The following is a 7,029-nucleotide window of genomic DNA, read 5'->3' as shown; positions in this document are numbered from 1 at the left end:
TGTGACACTGTTTAACCGTATTCTTCCACTTGTAAAATAATATTGATATTTAGAATGGCTTGATGCTATAACTGGCACTTGGTGAGAGAAATTAATATTCACCACATAAATACAGCACTGGGTGACTCCCTATCCAAAGTCATCAGGCTTCTTGGTCAGCAGGTAGTTTCTAGGGCAAGTAGCGCAATGACTCGATTTAGCGCCCGGGGCGCTTATTTACTTTTTGCACCTCAAGAGAGGGCGCTTATTCGAGACGGGGTGCCTATTCAGACAGGGCGCTTATTTAAGTTTTTGAGAAGCAACCAAATGTTCAAAACAAAACTTAAATAAATAGTAAAATAACTAACAGAAATTATAACAGTTACAAATTTTTGAAAGTTCAAACATATATACATGTACGGTATGGTGAATGTTCATGAGTTTATCTAGTCGACGTCGATGATTTTGAAAACAAAATGCTGGACTAGAACATTTTAAAATCAGCAGCACTTTTTAGCTCTTATTGTATTAAATTTTAAAAGTTTAAATTTTTATCACTTAAGTATATAATATGTAGTTAGGTTTATATAGAACATTTAAAAATTAGCAACATTTTTTAACATTTTTTAGTTCTCATTGTATTAAATTAAGTTTAATTTTTTATCACTGTCTTTAGTATATAATATGTAGTTAGGTTTATATAATTTGTAGTTAAGTATGTAATATGTAATTAATTAGGGAGGGCCATATTGTAAACTACTGGGCCACCAGTAAACTATGTTACCCTCGTTAAAATAAAGTCTTATTATTATTATTATTATTATTATTATTATTATTATTATTATTGACTTTAGTAGGAGCAGTTATCCACAATAGGGGCGCTTATTGACAGAAACACATTTTAAGGGGAGGCGCTTATTCGGAAGGGGCGCTTATTGGAAGAAGGGCGCTAAATCGAATCATTACGGTAGTTCTGCACTGACTGTGGAGCTGAGTGACTATGAGCTATGAGAAGGTGAATGCTATTTGAGTGTATGGAGGAACTCTACAAACGCTGTGTTTGAAAATATTAAGAAACAAAAACAAGTTAAAACAACATTAACTGTTTTTTTATTCTAAAACTTTAAATACGGTTGAGTGATTGACAGCAAAGAAAAATATAGGTTCGATATTCCGTATTTTAAAGTAGTATCTCAATTGTAGGAATTAGATGTAAATACAAAGAGTGTTGGAAAATGAAGCATAATTTAATGTAAATAGACCAGAATCGTTTTTGTACTTATATTATATTTTAGTTTAAACAGTGTCCCCGATTAGTAAGCTTAAGGCTAGCTAGAAGACTAGACACTTAAATAAAGTTCTTATTATTATTATTATTATTATACCCAAGGAAGTAATATTAATGAAACAATTTTGTTATATATGGTAAGCCTTTTAGTAGGATGATAGTCCGATAGATTCAACTTTTGTTTTTGTTTCTAAAAATAGCGAAAGTAAGCGAATGTTTAAGATGTTTATTTAGTTTTGACCATAAGAATAGTCCAACATATTTATAATAGAGCTCATTTTCAAACTGTTTTTACGCCCCTTGTAAGACATTTTATATTCAAAATGGTTGTTTCCACAAGACGAGGTGGCCGAGTGGTTAAGGCGTTGGACTGCTAATCCAATGTGCTCTGCACGCGTGGGTTCGAATCCCATCCTCGTCGCAACTTTTTAGCAAACTTGCCTTTCATCCTTTCAACTTGATTTCCTCCTCAATATGACTTCACGATAGTAGTGTACCAATTTTGTAGAATTCGTCTATCATCTTTCTTGTTACTCAGTTAATCCGAGCTTCAGATATTTTTCTTTCAAGGGTACCGTAATGATTCGATTTAGCGCCCTCCTTCCAATAAGCGCCCCCTTTCGAATAAGCGCTCCCTTTCGAATGTGTTTTTGTTAATAAGCGCCCCTATTCCAATAAGCGCCCCCATTCTAATAAACGTCCCCATTCTTATAAGCGCCCCTACTCTAATAAACTTCCTTATGGTGGATAACTGCCCCTACTGAAGTCATTGACGTCGAATAGATAAACTCATGAACATTCACCCTACCGTACAGGTATATGTTTACTGCTAAAATGAACAATTCTTTTAAAAGTAATTGAATTTTCAACAATTTGTTACTGTTATAGTTTCTGTTATTGTTAGTTTTGTTTAATATTTATTTAAGTTTTGTTTTGAACATTTGGTTGTTTTTAAAAATATTAAATAAGCGCCCTGCATCCTCCCTTGAGGTGCCAAAAGTAAATAAGCGCCCCGGGTGCTAAATCGAATCATTACGGTAGCACTACTTTTCCCAATCTAAAATACAATACAATACAATACAATACAATACAATACAATACAATACAATACAATACAATACAATACAATACAATACAATACAATACAATACAATACAATACAATACAATACAATACAATACAATACAATACAATGTTTAATGTGGTCATTACACTTAGCTATGGTTTCGATGCGTCCCGCAGATATGGTTAGCAAAATCTGCGGGAACGCACCAGCTAGTTTGATATTAGTTTGATATTGGTTTGATATTATTGATATTTAAGTGATATTATTAAAATGTCGTCATAGGTTTACACTGTAAAATTGTAGGAAATTTTAGGACTTTAAATTATTGTTTTAAAATTTTCTGAGTACGAAAAAAAAGATTGCGAATTTATTGATTTCAAATAAACAGGGAAGGTAAAAATAAGGTGTTAAATTGGAAGTTTAGGTATAAAATAATTGATATATGGGCAACTAATATAGAGTACCTCTACTCCGAAATGTTCTCGTTTTGGAGGTAGTCTATTCCGGCTTTTCCCATTTGTTCATTCCTTAAAACAACAATTGACCTTTACCCTTTTTACGTCAAATTTATTTTTCTCATATACAGGAAATGCCAGATTTATTACCTCAGCAAGCTTTATTCACAAATCCACAAGACGAGGTGGCCGAGTGGTTAAGGCGTTGGACTGCTAATCCAATGTGCTCTGCACGCGTGGGTTCGAATCCCATCCTCGTCGCATGCACCATTTTGATAAGTGTATTCTGTGTACATTTTTTTACCAGTTTTCTTGAATATATAGGGAGGTCAGTGTTTCAAGCAAGAGACGTTTAGCAAACAAACCACAGACTCGTACCCAGTCGTTACTCGTTTTTGGCTACGTTCGAAGAGGATGATGGGAAGGACGTAGAAAAAGTAACGACTGGCAGAAAACGAATCCAAGATGGCGGCCGATTTTCCCGCAAAAAAAAACAATGCACTTGAAGAAAGGCCATTTCAGCGCTGTTTTTTAGCTCGTAATCTTCCTTGTCCGCACGCTAATTGCTCCGAGAGTGTTTCCTGTTATTCTCGTGATGGAATCGACCACCATTATCGGGTTAGTCACAATTGCCATATAAACCAAGACGATATTCTAAACGCAGGAGTCCTTCTGAAAAATAATCACTCAGAAGAAACCCTAACATGTATAAAGAGTCTTTCAAATGAGTACAAGTCAAAGGTAGTTAAGTTAATTGCTATGGCCGAATGTACTTACGAAAGGAACCTTGTTGAAACCAAGAGCGAAGGACACGAATTCCAGATTCAACACGATTCCACTAAAATATGATCATATAATTGCAAAATTATGCAGCTCAGCAACTCAAGCAGCTAAACTCTATGGCACATACCTGTAACACAAGGGTTATTACAAGCTTACGAAAAAGGTAGTAGGCCACAGATAATTATCGTTGACTCGTCAGAGTTGTGAAGTTCAATATAGACCAATGTATGGTTCCACAAGTCTAGCAGTACTGTTGAAATTGTTGTGAAATTTTTTACGCCCGAAGTTGGTATGTTTTGTTATTAAAAGATGTAGTTCTGTATACTGGTTTCTATGCTTTTGTTTGTATATACATATGCTATAAAAACAGGGTTTCAACTTGTGAAGATTTCAAGCTATCAGCACACAAATTCCACAATATAAAGGTCTTTCATAGGCTTATTTATATATATTTATCAAAACCACATAGCAGAACTGTAGGTGTGCACTACCAGGCCTACCTATACAATTCTTGTTGGTGTAGATGACAGCACACTTGATGATTTTTTTTTCAAGAAGCTTGAGTTCAATAGTCCATTTTACAGTTGCCTGCCAAGTGACCTGGCCTTTGAATGGTAGTGAGGCTGGAGGTGACCTTGCATTGATACAAACCTCTTTGCTTTATTATGTAAATGCAAACTAGTTAGCATCAGAACAACGTGATTAACACAACAAAAACAGAGAGGTCTGTATCAAAACAAGGTCACCTTCAGCCTCACTTCCATTCAGAGGCCAGGTCACTGAGCAGACAACTGTAAAATGGCCTATTCCCAAACAAGTACATTATGGTTCTGTGCACCTATTTCTGCTCTTAATTATTATTACTAGAGCTCATAATTAAACTATATTGTGGAAATATGTGTTCTTGTAATCCATGTTCCATAATATTCTGACCAATCGATTATTTATGAAGAGGATGAGTTTATTGTTTAGCAAGTATCTATTGTGAAGTTCTATAAATCTTCCACAATATTTATTATTTTTGTTTTTAGCTTCCATTGATAATGATAACATGCATGCTAACAAACAACAATTGTCTCTGAAATTTATTAGAGTTATTTTAATTAATTATGTCACATTAATTCAAGTTAATTCATTACAAGCAATTTCTGTAGAAAAATCAAATTCTGTATCTTGCAATATTATACATTATCATAGTAATTTCCCTTCCCCAAATGAACCCCACTCCACAGAATTTAAGTGTAAATATTTTAACCTAAATGTAGCTTAGTAGATTTTAATGTAAATAGTGTCCCCAATTAGTTTTTTAAAGCTAAATACCTTGACACTATAATAAAGTATCCATTCATTCATTTCATTCATTCACACCAACTATAGTAACTTTTTTACTTTGTCAACATGTTCTAATTCACTAACATATCAGTAACAATTATACATGTACTGTAATGTGTACCACAAAAGCCTTTAGCGTACGTGGGAATTGACAAAAAATGTGAGATTTGTCATCCATCTCACTATCCCTGAATCTATGGAGGATAACTTCCAGGAAGCAGGTCGAGATGGTATGCCCTCAACATGCATTCTATAGGTTTGAGGACAGATCAAAGATTCTAAACTCAATTTATAAGCAGAACAATAGACTTGGACCAAAAATGTCTTCAGAAGATGTTAGATAGTATTGTGAAATACTGCATGCTGAGCCATTGCCTTAGATCTTTTAAACTGTCATACTTTGATGAGGACAGTGACACATCACAACCATGTGGCAATTTTTGTGATAATTGCCAGAATCCAAATCAATTCAAACTTAATTAACTGTTGAACAAGCTGCATTTACCTTCAAAGGATGAAAATGTAAAAATAGATGTACTAAACAAAAAATTTCCAACGCAATATGGGCTGGGAAAGGCCAAGTTAAAATCTGAAGGGCAAGGCATACGATTTTTTCAATAACTGATTGTCAATGGATTTATGCAAGAGAACTTGATAGATCAGACAGAGAACACATCTGCATCATTTTGAACACTGACCGAAAAAGCATACCAAGTCAAAAATGGAATAGGCACAGTTGCTTCAAGTCTATAATAAATAAGAAAGAAAATACTAATATATACCTGTAAAATAGAGAGCAAACAATACACCTGTGAAATAATAAGCTAACAAGATATGCTAAAGTTTGCCTATTCTTTGTTTCCTGTTGTCTACTGTGTAGTAGTAATTAAGACTAACTATTTCTCAGGTATATTGTTTGTGCTCAGCCATAACATTAGGAAACTTGACAACAGGTATGAGATTGACATGATTCTCTCATGCGATTTGATTTTATTGTTCAAGCCATACAACACTGGTGATGCTGAGAACCTCTACTATAATATGCAAATTCACTACTAAAATGGTATCACTTTCTGTCATATCAAAAGTATCCAAAAAATGCAAAATTTTGTCTGTGATGACTGTCCATATGAAAATAAAAACAGATAATTTGTGACAAAACTGCAATAGTGCATTTACCTTTGTCTAAATACCACTACTATCTAACTAACATTAATTGCATTGAATCGTTAACCAAAAAATTTTTCTAAGTTCTAGAAAGGACTTGTTGTGCAGAATTTCACAGAATTTAGGAGAATGGAATGAAGAATAAAAAACTTTCACAAGGTATCTACATAACATACAGGGAGAATTTTCAGCTCATTCTAAGACCTTTCACAAGACTTTTACAACTAATCAAAACATATGAAAACCATGGAGGCTTAATGCTTTGACAAATCATTTTGAAATTTTTGAAAATATTCTTTAAGTCTTATATGCAAAGAAAATTTTGGTTCCAATATAAATAGCTATGACTAGTCGTAAAGAGCACAAAATAATTATTATGAGACAGTCTTAAATGGTCACATACAAAATGATGTACAATTACAAATTAGTAGGCTTGGTGTACTTGAAGCCATCGTATTGCGAGCTGTATATGTGTACTTGTAAGAGAGTTCTACTTGATTTTGAGTGTTCGTCAGGTCTATCATCGTCTGAAAATATCAATATTGGCTGGAATTTACACAATGATCGTACTAAAAACATAAACTATTTCAAAATAGATATAAAAACATTCCCACTTACCCTCGTAATTCAGCTCGTGGAAAGATATATCCAAACTCTCGACCTCAGCTGAAGCTGCATCGATCCGCCATCTTGAATGGCAACAGACTTTGAAAATATTGTCATAATTCAACAAATACGAACTGTATAACGTCCAAACTTAATATTTAGTCTTGAATATACTACTCAAGAAGAAAGAAGTCTAAAAAGTTCCATAAATCGGCTGTATATTGATGCTTGCAAGAAATGTCGAATTTGTGCAAGAAAATTTTGGTTTTCTGCCAGTCGCTTCGCAAAATAAGTTCGTCCTTCCCTTGATGCCTTGCGCGCCGCTAAAAAAGCAAGAGAAGCGACTGGGTACG

The 7,029-nt window shown here is 34.0% G+C and overlaps 1 long non-coding RNA gene and 2 other non-coding genes across 3 annotated transcripts; 2 read left to right on the top strand and 1 right to left on the bottom strand.

Annotated features, from left to right (window-relative positions):
* The first annotated feature begins 1,606 nt into the window (after window positions 1–1,606).
* Trnas-gcu (transfer RNA serine (anticodon GCU)) lies at window positions 1,607–1,688 on the top strand. The gene has a single exon. It is a non-coding gene; the product is annotated as a tRNA-Ser (tRNA).
* Window positions 1,689–2,967: 1,279 nt separating this feature from the next.
* Window positions 2,968–3,049, top strand: Trnas-gcu (transfer RNA serine (anticodon GCU)). The gene has a single exon. It is a non-coding gene; the product is annotated as a tRNA-Ser (tRNA).
* Window positions 3,050–5,859: 2,810 nt separating this feature from the next.
* Window positions 5,860–7,018, bottom strand: LOC144641213 (uncharacterized). Its single transcript, XR_013568520.1, has 2 exons — window positions 6,689–7,018; window positions 5,860–6,597 (listed from the first exon to the last, which is right to left on the bottom strand). It is a non-coding gene; the product is annotated as an uncharacterized LOC144641213 (long non-coding RNA).
* Window positions 7,019–7,029: the final 11 nt, after the last annotated feature.

The sequence above is a fragment of the Oculina patagonica genome, unplaced genomic scaffold (assembly GCF_052425735.1).
Source record: "Oculina patagonica isolate OP01 unplaced genomic scaffold, crgOcupat unplaced764, whole genome shotgun sequence".
Taxonomy (NCBI): domain Eukaryota; kingdom Metazoa; phylum Cnidaria; class Anthozoa; order Scleractinia; family Oculinidae; genus Oculina; species Oculina patagonica.
This window is presented reverse-complemented; position numbering and strand designations above follow the sequence as displayed.